The sequence below is a fragment of the Marmota marmota genome, unplaced genomic scaffold (assembly GCF_001458135.2).
Source record: "Marmota marmota marmota unplaced genomic scaffold, marMar, whole genome shotgun sequence".
Classification (NCBI taxonomy): Eukaryota; Metazoa; Chordata; class Mammalia; order Rodentia; family Sciuridae; genus Marmota; species Marmota marmota.
In genome coordinates, this window is record NW_026000093.1 from 22,923,772 (window position 1) to 22,937,284 (window position 13,513).

General features: G+C 37.7%; 1 protein-coding gene across 2 annotated transcripts in view; it reads left to right on the forward strand.

The window, feature by feature from the left end:
• Kcnb2 (potassium voltage-gated channel subfamily B member 2) overlaps window positions 1-13,513 on the forward strand; it is a 386,016-nt gene that overhangs the window by 79,768 nt on the left and 292,735 nt on the right. The window lies entirely within an intron of this gene.

Below are 13,513 nucleotides of genomic sequence, written 5' to 3' on the forward strand. Positions count from 1 at the left end.
TATTAAATATACTGATTGCCGCACCACACTGAAGAGGTGAGAGCCAAGTGGAGATGTCAGGTCATGGATGCTGACCCGCTGTTCAAAGATGTGAGTTCTAGTCTCTCTGGGGCTGGATGGAATGAACAGTACAATTTGGGATCCACAGCCCTGCCTTCCTAAAATGCTGTTCCCGCCTTTTTTTCTAGATCCTATTCTTGCTCTCTTCCTCTTCCATCTGGAACACACACCACTGAATGCATACCTTTGTTTTGAAATCAGGAATAAGGCCGTTTTCTTCTGAAATACTGTTCAGACGCCAGGGAGACACTATCATCTTGGAAAGGGCGAGGGGCTGGAGCAGTGTTATGCTGTTAGACTCCCTGCTTGTCACTTGATCCATTGGTCATTTGGTCATTGAAAGAGCTTTATGATAAGGTCTGATTGGGCAGGCAGAGGAAAGGTTTGGAAAAGTTGGGAATCCAAGTGAGAGCTGCAGAATTGGTCTAATAGGATACAGGTTGCAGGAAGAAGACAACACAAGGACACCAACTATCTAAGGAAATGGAGAAAAGGAAAGGAAAGGGCACAGACCACCTCCTCCAGCCTCACAGATGCTCTCAGAAGGGATGCTGTTTGTCTTGCTTGCCCAGGTTGCATACTTTCTCCTCACTGCTAAACTCTCCATCTAGTGGTTTTCCCGGGCACTGAATTCTTCCCCACCCCTCAAAAATAAATAAACAACCAATTAAAAATAGAGCGACTTTTGGCAAGTGCCATCTACAGCTTATTTTAGAAAACACACACCATAATATTATCTAAGCAGCATCTCAGGCTCTTTAGCAAGGGATATAAATATGTGGCAGAACAACTTCAGGGCTCCCAGTCTCGAGCATCAGCAATGACATTTGGAGCCTTTCATTATGCAGTTGCTGGTGCGGTGCAGCCTCCCACTCACCTTGGTACCTACACACGCTGCTGTTTCTCATAAAAGTCCCTCCTGTGCTGCATCTGGATGATGAGGAAGCTGAAAATACCTGCTGAGATGGTAGGGTAGCCAGGATGGCAGTGTAGACTGATGGTCCCTCATAATCCTTGGGAGCTGCACAATGTGTGTTTAAAAAAATGATCCCAAAGAACTAATCATCCCATATGATTCAGATTTCTATGGGACCTAGAAACAGAGAAGTAGATCCAAGATCAAAACCAAATAGTTCACCCAGATCATTTCAGTCCCCTTAGAATCAGGGAAACCCTTATTTTTTCTTTGCTACTTAGTTCATCCAAAATACTAGCTTAAAATTAAGAATGTTGTAATCCCAGCAGCTTGGGAGGCTGAGGCAGGAGGATCGCAAATTAAAGCCAGCCTCAGCAACTTAGTGAGACTCTAAACTTATTGATACCCTGCCTCAAACCTAAAAAAAAAAAAAAAAAAAAAAATAAAAAGGGNACCCTGCCTCAAACCTAAAAAAAAAAAAAAAAAAATAAGTAAAAAGGGCTGGAGATGTGGCTCAGTGGTTAAGAACCCCTGGGTTCAATCCCTGGTAAAAAAAAAAAAAAAAGAGTGTTGCTGTGCTGTGGTGTTAGGTATCATTCTTTTTTTTCTTTTTCTTTTGGAGAAACTAGCACAGTTTTAAAATTGAAATACATTCAGTTTATAAAGAGTTTAGAAAAATTACTGTTTCAGTAGCAAGTTTCTCAGAATTAAGTGTTCCAATTTACAATTTTCTTTTTTTTTTTTTAGTTTGTTCTAATTAGTTGTACATGACAGTGAGTGCATTTTGACACATTGTACACCAACAGAGCACAACTTCTCATTCCTCTCGCTGTACATGGTGCAGAATCAAACCAGTAGTGTAGTCTTACATGTATATAGAGTAATAATGTCCATCTCATTCCACCATCCTTCCCACCCCCACACCCCTTCTGATCCTTCCCTCCCCTCACTCCCCTCTGCCCAATCCAAAGTTCCTTCATTCTTCCCTACCCCACCCCTCAATTATGGATCAGCATTCACTTATCAGAGAAAACATTTGGCCTTTGGTTTTTTGGGTTTGGCTTATTTCACTTAGCATGATATTCTCCAGCTCCATCATTGACCTGCAAATGCCAAAATTTCATTGTTCTTTAAGGATGAGTAATATTCCATTGTGTGTGTGTGTGTGTGTGTGTGTGTGTGTGTGTATCACATTTTCTTTATCCATTCATCTATTGAAGGACATCTAGATTGGTTCCTCAGTTTAGTTATTGTGAATTGAACTGCTATAAACATTGATGTGGCTGTGTCACTATAGTATTCTGATTTTAAGTCCTTTGGGTATAGACTAAGGAGTGGGATAGCTGGGTCAAATGGTGGTTCCATTCCAAGTTTTCTGAAGACTTTCTGTACGGATTTCCATAGTGGTTGCACAAATTTGCAGTCCCACCAGCAATGTATGAGTGTACCTTTTCCCCCACATTCAGTTATCATTCTTGATGATAAAATTAGAAGTTTTTAAATATGATCTCAGTAAAAAGAATTTTTCATTATTTTGCCATTGATATTGAGATAAAGTAGTAGTAGAAGTATTTTGCTTACCTTCATTTTAAGAACATTATTCTATTTTCAGATTTGTTTTGGTCTAAATATCTGGAAAAAAAAAGCTGTTCAGTATTACACTGTGCACAGGTTCAATCAATTTCAAGTAACAAAATAATACTCAGAACGGAAGGGGTGAGCAAATTGGAACAAATTTCAGAATGATTTTTGATGTGATTTATTAAGGGGTTGGTTTATTTATCCATTTATTGGGTAGATAAAGCTGTGCTGTCCATTATGATAGCAACTAAGTACTTCATATATAGCTAGTGTGAGTGGAGATGTACTGCAAGGGTAAAATACACACCAAATTTGTTTTGCGAAACAAATTAATACTAAAAAAAATCTTATTTATCAATTTTTGTATTGATTAAATACCAATGTAATAATGTTTTGGAATGTTGTTATAAATAAAACATATTATTAATATCAGCTGTTTATATTTACATTTGTAAAATACAGTATGAAAAAAAATTGTGTATTTGACAATGCTGCTTTAGAGAAACTATAGAGTTTCTGGTTACTCTATTAGAAAACAGTTAAAATACAGTGTTGCCCAGCAAGACCAAATACAGCAAGTAGTTTAGATGCTGTGCCCAGAGAGCCTAACCAAAGGTCCTGCAGAACCAACTAGAAAGTCCCTCTAGAAAGGAACGGGTAGTTTTATTGTGTGTGCTGATCCAATTCTGGATCCTTCTTCTGCAGTATCAATGATATCAATGAGCAGCATCTTGAGGGCAAAAATGGATCTTAAATTACTGGGAAGAAAGGGGTTCAAAGGAATGAACATGTACAGTAGAGGTGGACATTCTAGTGCCGCCTTATATTTATAAAGTTCAATATCCCTTTCTAACCAAAGCATTTCTCTTAGAAATGTTGTTATCCATGGTGGTCAGGCATCCAGTATTATATTTTAGATATGTTAATTTAGGAGGTTATGTATTAAGCCCTTCAACACAGAAGTGGTTATGCTCTCTGGACTTCTTCCAGAGACTTGTTTTGCTGTGTAAGTTAACTATATGGTATTTGAATATTCTAGAATAAGAAATAGTAACATATCAGTGATTCTGTTTAAAGGAATCTTCATTTTTTATATAAAAAAACAAGACTGCAAACTTATGGAAATGTTTTTTAAAAGAATCTGAATCGTGTGTGTGTGTGTGTGTGTGTGTGTGTGTTTTCTATTTCTTGGCCCTTTCTGACATGTATTTTTAAAATGTGATCCAAATTATTTCATCCCAACATGTTGGTAATGACCTCTCACACACACCAAGGAGCTTCTGCCATCTGGTGGTGTACGTGGGGTTCAGAGCAGTCAAGATCCCAGTAGGCGTACCTCATCCAGTCCTGATCCCAACTTCCAAATCTTTCTACCAGAAAAACTTCTGTCATCAGTTTCGGCTAGTGACTCTTTCTGTTGCTTCCCAGAAATCTTGTTTTGCTTGGTTTTTTTTGCTTTGTATTTTTATTCTGTAATAACATTCCTTGACTTGTATATTTCCCTTCACTCATTTTAATTAGCAATAACATTTTAAAAAAATGGAAATAAATAGTTCAACATCCACAACATAGTTTTAATAAAATCTAGACTAAAATCTTCAATTAATTGTAAAGATCAGATAAGTATCCCATGAAATCTGTGGCATAATTTCACCATCTTTAGGTGTTCATTTGAAAAGTTGTCTCCCAGTTGTATGTTAGAGGCGGGTCCTCAAGCATCTAATGAGTGTTCATGTAAATCCATAGGCAGCAATTCCCTTTTTAAAGGCATTTCATCTGCTCCATTTGATCTTTAGACAAATTACAGTTTGGCAGCTTGCTTTTTAAAGTATAAATTCGTAGCTGGGCACAGTGGTGCACACCTGTAATCCAGCAATTCAGGAGGCTGAGGCAGGAGGATTGCAAGTTCAAAGCCAGCCTTAGCAAAAGTGAGGCACTAAGTACTTAGTGAGACCCTGTCTCTAAATAAAATACAAAATAGGGCTGGGGGGTGTGGTTCAGTGGTTGAGTACCCCTGAGTTCAATCCCCAGTACCCCTAAATATATAAATATGTATATAAATGGTATTATCTATAAGCCATTTAATTCATAATTTTACCCATTAGTCCATATTTTATGAGTTTGTACTGTGTAACTAGACCTGAACAAAGTGTTGGTGATAAATTGATAAATAAGCTTTCAGTCTGATCTTATGAAAGGCATACAAAAAATAGTTAGACATGTTTTAGACTTTTCTTAGAACTTTGTTTTGTTCTGCAAAACAAGAATTAAAATGTTTTCCAGTTCTAACTTCTTATTGACTTTTAAAAATGATTTATAAATGATTTCAGAAGGAGAAAAGCCCTACTCCTCTGTAACTGGTTTCTGAATAATGTCTACAGTCTCTCATTAACATCCAAAAACATTGAGATGACCTGGAGCATTTCTTGACTAGTAATGGGAAATGTTCAAACAAGTTGTTAACATAACCTGTCATCAAAGACCATGGCTGAAATACAAAGTTGAGCATCCCTAATCTGAAAATCCAAAATCCAAAATACTCTAAAATCTGAAACTTTGTCAGCACTTGAACATTATACTCAGTGGATAATTCCTCTTCATTAAATTTTGTTTCACGCACAAAATTATTTTAAATTATTGTGTAAAATTACCTTCAAGCTACATGTATAAGGTCCATTAAATATAAATGAATTTTCTGTTAGATTTGAGTCTCATCCTCAAGATATCTCATTAGTATATGCAACTATTTCAAAATTTTTAACAATCCAAAATTTAAAACATTCCTGGCCTCAAGCATTTCTGAGAGGAAATACTCAACCTATAATGTGATGTTAATATCATGATCTGTTAGAAAGTTAGAGTAAATAATACCTGACTGACTGAATAAACATCTTCCTACATACAGAGTAAAGTGGACTCAAAAGTCATTCTCTCTGTGTCAAGCCTTGCAAAATGGTTAATCTATTAGCCTAAATTCTTCAGGCATATTTTTTAAAGAATACACAGGAATCTAATGAAGAGGGATATGAATCATCTAGATAATTAAATTCTATTGTGCAGCATCTTTGAAAGTTGGTCTACAGTTATGTCATGAGGACTGCATAAGAATCTATGCAGAGAACCCGAATATTTTTTGTCTGCCTGGCATAGAAATGTTAACTAAAACATAATTTGTATCCAGAAGAATATGAAGTGGTTTCATTTTGGATCCCTGTTTACTGAAGTGTTCAATGCATCTTAGTCACCTATAAGAGAGTCCCATAATGAATCTGAGAGTCCCAGAACACCAGTACTTGGGTTGGGATCTGGTCAGGTTGTACTTGAACTGATCGCGTGGACTTGTGTGAGAAATTTCTTCTCCCTATCCTTGAATTTCTCCATGTATAAAACAAGAAGGATCAGCCTTCTGATTTTACGAGAATCAGAATGGGATAAGAAGAAGGCAACTGGAGGTTTGTAAATGTTATTTTTAATGGGTCTTCATTGACTGGATTGTTAATCATGAGGCCACTTCATTGCAGCATTTCTGTGTATAAAGACTTCTTTCTGTTCCAGTCAGCCAGAGTCAATCAATGTTGAGGTTAACTTTCTTTGGCTGTATTGATCTGATGAAATAGTTATCCCCAAAGCTGGAGGAAAAATAAATAAATACCTGGTGTAGACCACGGAGATGCCTGTCGCAATTTAGGGACATTTCTCCTCATTTGCCCTCTGATTCCAGGAGTGCAGATACTCAGGTTTAGGTATGAACAGAAGGGCTGGAGGTGAGCAGCGAGGCCAGCTCTGTGCCTGAGGAAGAAGAAACCAAGAACCCAAGTGTCATTCACTGAAATGCAGAAGACAAAAAGAAGCTGGAAATTCAAGACTGTGGTCTGCATTTGCCAGTCTGTGCTAATAGAGGACTTTGGAACCCAAGCTACTTGGGCATGTTTCAGGAGACTATGAAGAACCAAAAAAGGTTATGCAAATGGAGGAAGGTAGTTAGGTTGACAGGGGAAAGGGAGGAGACATGACCTTGTACACTAGTACAAGGAACCGGGCTTCGCGCACATAAGAGGGCTTTATCAGATTACAAAGATAGCCCATTTGTAACACCTCAGCACATGGAGCCTGCGTTTCCCTTGCTGGTTTGGAAAGAAAAGGAGAGGGCTGTTGGTGATGCTATATTAATCCATTCATATGGTTTCCCTTAAGGATATCAGAGTGAATTTACAAATATTTTCCCTCTGTTTCTCATGCCTCTGTGAAAGAAAGTATTTGGATCCATTATCAGTTGGATAAATTAAAATCTGTTTTTCTATAGTACTAAAACCTACAGCTAACATTTATCTTCCTGCCTGTATTCTAAATGCTTTACCTGTATTAACTTAATTAATTCTCACAACCCCTGAAGGTAAGTACATCATTCTCCCTCTTTAATGAATAAGGAGATGAATTCATAGATAGATCATGTTCCCAGAGTCCCAGCACCGAAGTGTCTGACCCACTCTGAATGGCCCCAAAGTGTCCTCTTTAGTCACAGCTCTCTCGATTTTCCTTATGATCATCCCTTCCTTTTCATGGACCCCCCACCCTCAGATTTTTAATGGCTTCCTTATCAATACATATGCATTTGTCCATTAGATTGAGTGGTTAGTATGAGTAGGTATTGTTGAAGCACGATGCAACAAAGACCACCGACTCCAATTTAAACCAAATTAAAGCAAGCTCGTGTTTTGTACACAAAAGAGAGCTGCCCAGTGGCTGCCTCACCCAGAATAACAGGGCCAGAAGACAGCAACAGCTCTCTAGGGGGGAAAAACAGAGGTTTTTATAGCACAAAAAGCTATAAAGGGAGTATCTTGAGAACTTACCTCTAACAGGTTCTGGCAAGCGTAATACAAGCAGGTTTACAATTTTCATTGTTTAACATCTCAAGGTAGGGAGCAAACTCAGATTCCAACATCAAAGTTAATGAGGAGCAGCTGGGATTTCAGGGAGGGTTGTTTGTTATCTGGTCAAGGAGAGCCGGGCATGGGTAATTTCAAAGCACGGTCAAAAATCCCAAGCAAGTTTTTGAAAACATCAAATTATGGTCAGACCAAATGGAAATCTTAGTATTTCACGGTAAGACAGAAATGAACTTTTCATGACTTTGTGACGAGGTGGCTTCTAATCTTAAAATGGAATTAGGCTGGGTTCATCAGTATCTGATCTATAAATCATTCAGAGAGACAGGATTAGAAACCATGGCTTCCAATTTTTCGGTTCATTCTACTTTTTAAATCAAACCAGTCTATAGTGCATTTCTATTATTCAAATACTTGAGCTATTGTACAAATACTTGCTAAGTTCTTAAATATAATTATTTAGTTTGCTGCATCTTGGCCTTCCCTACTGATGTCTCATGGAATTAGATAGTTCCGAGGGGAAACCTTTCCAATTATCTGTATGCTCAGGAAACTTGGGAGAACAACCTATAAGAGAAGCAAATTAAGTGCCTTTTCTTCGGAAGGTTTTACTTTGCCACAGGACTTTATGCTGTGGAAATACTTATATCACTTTATGCTGTGGAAACACTTTCTTCAACACAAAAGATAACATTACACTTCTGTGGTTCATTCACAATCTCTTCCCAAATTTTACAAGTCTCTGTGGCTTTTAACAAATAATTTGTTATTTTTTTTAAATCTGTGCTTCTTTTCACTTAAAGAACAAATTGAACATCTACTGATTAGAATGGAATTAAAGGACTCAGAATTTAAACTTGCACCATCTGATTGTATAAACCATATTCTGTGGCTCTGCATTCATTTATTCAGTCAACACAGCGTATTGTGCACGGTTGTTTGTACACTTAGGGTGGCCCTCATGGCTCCTGCCTCCTGGTGCTTATGTCCTTTTTACAATGTTCTGTTGAGTGTGGGCGGGGCCTGTGACTTGCTTCTAACCAACAGAACAGGGCAAAGGTGACCGGTTGCCTGTGATTAAGTGTCCTGTACATGCATGCCACAAAACGTCACAGCACCCATCTTTCTCTCTCCTTGCTGGTGAAGAAACAAGCACCACATTGTGAGTTGGGAGTCCTCATGACAAGGAGCTGAGAGTGGCCTCTTACGGAGGAGGGCAGCCTCTGTTTGACTCCTAGGAAGAAGCGAAGCCCTCTGTTCATAGCCATAAGGAACTGGATTCCTTTTCCTGTTGAATCTCAAATGATACTTTGACATCAGCCAATGGACACCTGTTTCATAGCCCTGGGAGACCTTAACAGAGGTACCTGGTCAAGCTGTGTCCAGAGTCCTGACCCACAGAAGCTGGGAGATGCCAGTGTCTGTTGTTTCATGGTAATTTGTTACATGGAAACAGGAAACTTTTATTTATTTATTATTTTTTTATAAAGGACGTTACATGTTAATAATATCATAAAAAAATATTGAGGGCAATTTTACAAGAATTTGCTCTCCACGGAGGTCAATGAATGTCTTTCATGTCATTGATAGTTATAAAACAACCCCAAATCACCAGCCAAAAATTCAACATCAGTAACTCACATGATTTTTGCCACTGAGCACGTATTATTATTCATAAACATGAAGTAGTGTCCAGGCACATAGACCTGGCTTTATTGCAGTACAAGAAAATTCAGATATTTAAATGAACTCAGATAATAAAAATTGTAGAAATATTTCTTTTTAAAACCTTAAATGTCCATTAAATATAACATAGTGTCATAAATATTTGTGTTATGCCAACACTGGTGATTAAATTTGTGGTTTTTATTTAGTCCTTTCAAATGAAATACAGGCATCAAAAATGAACTGAAATGTTTTAGGGAAATGAAAAACTTTTATGATCATTTTTTCTGTTTTAACATAATTTTTAAATTTTTATTTGTTCTAAAAGTTTTACATGACATTAGAATGTATTTTGACATATCACATATACTTGGAGTACAATTTCCCATTTTTTTGTGGTTGTACATGATGTGGAGTTATACTGGTGGTATATTCGTATATGAACCTAGCAGAGTTATGTCTGATTCATTCTACTGTCTTTCCCATTCCCATCCTCCTTCTTTCCCCGCACTCTGACGTATCCAATCTAGTGAATCTCCCCTTCTCCCTCTGTCCACCAGTCTATTGTGAGTCAGCATCCACATATTAGAGAGAACATTCGGTCTTTGGTTTTGGGGATTGGCTTATTTTGCTTAGCATGATAGTCTCCATTTTCCTCCATTTACTGGAAGATGCCATAATTTCATTTGACTTTATGGATGAGTAATATCCGGCTGTGTATATGTGCCATATTTTCTTTATCCATTCATCTGTCAGAGGACACCTAGGTTGGTTCCATAGATCAGCTACTCTGAGTTGAGCTGCTATAAACATTGATGTGGATACATTACTACAGTATGCTTATATTAAGTCTTTTGGGTATATGCTGAGGAGTGGGATAACTGGGTCAAATGGTGATTCCATCCCAAATTTTCTGAGGAATTTCCATACTGCTTTGGTTGCACAAATTTGCAGTCCTACCAGCAATGTATGAGTGTACCCTTTCCCCTACATCCTTGCCAACATTTATTGTTACTTGTGTTCTTGATAATTGCCCTTCTGACTAGAGTCATATGAAATCTCAGTATAATTTTAATTTGTATTTCTCTAATTGCTAGTGATTCTGAATATTTTTATATACTTGTTGACTGATCATATTTCTTCTTCTGTGAAGTGCCTGTTCAATGCCTTTGACCATTTATTGATTGGGTTACTTAGTTTTTTGGTGTTTTGAGGTCTTTATATATCCTGGAAATTAATGTTCTACCTGAGGTGCAGGTGGCAGAGATTTTCTGCCATTCTGTAGGCTCTCGCTTCTTGTTCTTTTTTTTTTTTTTTGGAGAGAGAGAGAGAGAGAGAGAGAGAGAATTTTTTAATATTTATTTTTTAGTTTTTGGTGGACACAACATCTTTAATTTATTTTTATGTGGTGCTGAGGATCGAACCTAGCGCCCCGCGCATGCCAGGCGAGCGTGCTACCACTGGAGCCACATCCCCAGCCCTTCTCTTCTTGTTCTTGATTGTTTCCTTTGCTGTGAAGAAGCATTTTAGTTTGATACTATTCCATTTGCTGATTCTTGATTTTGCTTCTTGCACTTTAGGGATCTTGTTGAAGATTTTGGTTCCTAAACTGACAAGATGGAGGGTTGGGCCTGCTTTTTCTTCTAGTAGGCACAAGATCTCTGGTTTAATGCCTAGTTCTTTGATCCACCTTGATGGAAACGGAAAACTTAACACAACACCACAGCATTCTAGGCATGCTTGAAGGTGTTGGGAATGGAGTGGTGGGCAGAAGAAAATCCCTATCCCTATAAGCTACATTCTAATAGCTCTGGAACATGTATAGTTTAGAAACTTTAATCCACCTATTATAATTTTGAAGTAAAAATTTCAGTTGTCATAAAATGGGAACGAAAATCCAAAATTGCTTAACATCTTTATTTCCAATGTGATAGATATTTCACATGAGGATTTTATTTCTGTTCTGAAGAAGGAAAAGTTAAGCTGAGCACATACCAGCATTGACTTACCAGTGACCCTCCTTAGAGAGAAAAGGTGAGGGCAGCAGGGTCAGCTATGGGACCAGTGCTCTTCCCAGTCTTTAACTTCAGAATCAGAACTTTGCCATACCCTGCTCTTATGGTCATACAGTACCTGTAACACATTTCAAAAATAAGATAGGTTAAAAACTTAGTTGCATGACTGCAACTAAGTCACTATGATTAAAAAATAAGCAATTTGAAAATCAGCCTTGCAGTTCTATTTTAGTAGACAAACTAGTGTGTAATTCTGCATTTTTGAAGATTGAAGTCATATTCATGAACATGGTATGTACATTAGTTCTGGTGTCCAGGCCAGAGAGCTCAGTTGGGCAAGGTCTTGGGTTGAATCTTTTGTATTCTACCTGGCTTTATGTGCAGCCCTGGAATATCCAGACACACAGGCCACAGCCTGCCTGTGACCAAGTGTTCAGCAGGTCTTAGCTGAATCAGGAGCCTCTACTTCATTCCCAGTGTTGACTTACCAGTGATCCTGTCCAGGGAGAGAAAGTGAGGGCAGGATGGTCAGATGTAGAACCAGTGCTCTTCACAAAGGTAAGGACGTATTCTATAGAACAGACGTAAGAGGATTTTGAAATTCATATGTAACCAGTCACATTCAGAGTATATTGAACAGCTTATATGTTTAATGGATTGCATGCAGTTAAGACTAACATTTGTGTTGTGATGCACATAAGACATAGATACATGGAGCTATTTCTTGTTAAACTCCTGTTATCAATAATGTGGATTGAGTAGGTCTATCTCTGTCTAGATGTGCTAAGCATTTTGATGTATATTTTGCTTAATTTTGTTTTCTTAAAAGGACCATTGTCCACACTGAATGGATGAAAAATCTGAACTTTAGATAGCCTTAGATACATATCCAGTCTTCAAGAACAAAAAAGTGCTGGGGTCAAGTTTTTATGTTTTGTTTGTGATGCTAGCAATTAAATCCAGGGCCTTGCACTTACCAGGCAAGTGCTCTACCACTGAGTCATACCCCCTAGTCCTTTTTTTTTTTTTTTTTATTTTAAGACAGGTCTCCCTAAGTTGTCAGGATAAACTTGAACTGGTGATCCTCCTGCCTCAGCCTCCCAACTAGTTGGGGTTACTGGTGCCGGGTTGGGTGTCAAGACTTTACTTTAGGAAATGTGATTGTCTCCTACTGTCTTGCGGGCTGCCTTCTGTTAACATGACCAATACAATTTCAGGCATCCCATTCTTTCATTTGTTCTTCAAAGCAGCCCTAGGAAAGATACTGAGGGGTGCTGAGATAGGCCTTGAAAAACCTCTTTTAAACAACTAATTTAATTGAGCCGTGATGCAGACACACCATTTCTGATGCTATAACAACCAGGATAAATGAGAATACCAAAGACTATTATTCTCATAGGTATCCATTGTGTAATAATATTTATGAAGTATTTAGATCGCTTTCCTTTCAGTAGCTCCCCATCAGTTTAATAATGTCTAACATCCCCAAAGTGCTTGCTAAATTACTTTACCTTGAGGTTTTACTATAAAATTATTCCTAGTCCTTAGATCTTATCAGTTATGAATACTTGAATAAGAATAAATTTTTCTCACTCTTTCATGAAAGTGGATATTTATAGAGAAGAGGATGCACAACTCTGAGGATCCCAAGTGCTGAATCATCTCTGGAGAAGGATGTCACTAAGGAAAAGGGCAGGAGAGATTTGGTCTAATTACTATCAGAGATATTAACCACACTCTCCAGAGGTTTTGAATTTGGATTTTTCTGTGTATCTAATTATATTTTCTATTACAGGCAACCTTGTTTATAACCTAGAAACCATAGAAAGTATATAGTCAGAAAAGCAAAGTACAGTCCGTTCTGCTCTACACTTATTTTAAAAACTCGAAGTTGTTCCAACACAATTTTGATACATTAGAGAACAATTTGAGCATAATGTGAATTTCTTATTTTCTTATGCATGATTTTTTTTTTGTTCATGAAAAACTCTAGGTGAATGCAGAAAAGTGCACCCAGCTGAACAGAGCCATGTGGGAGTGCACAGATCACTGACACACAACTCCTCACACATCCACCAGCCACCTTTGTTTACCATGTTCTGAGCCAGAATCATCCATCCATATCTGATGTTGCTTCTTTCCTTCTGATTTCAGCTCAGCCCGCTCCCCTACTTTACAATAACTCAGGCTGCAACCCCTCTGCTACGCACTTCCACAAGCAAACTCCAGGTGTTTTTCAAGATAAAGTATAATACTTATTGTAGTATTCATATTATTTCTTAACCATTAACTTGTGCAAAATTCTTGCTATAATTTTTATCAGTTTTTTTAATGTTTTTATTGCTGAAATTTTTGAGCATTTATTTTTTCCAATAAACGCTGCAGGT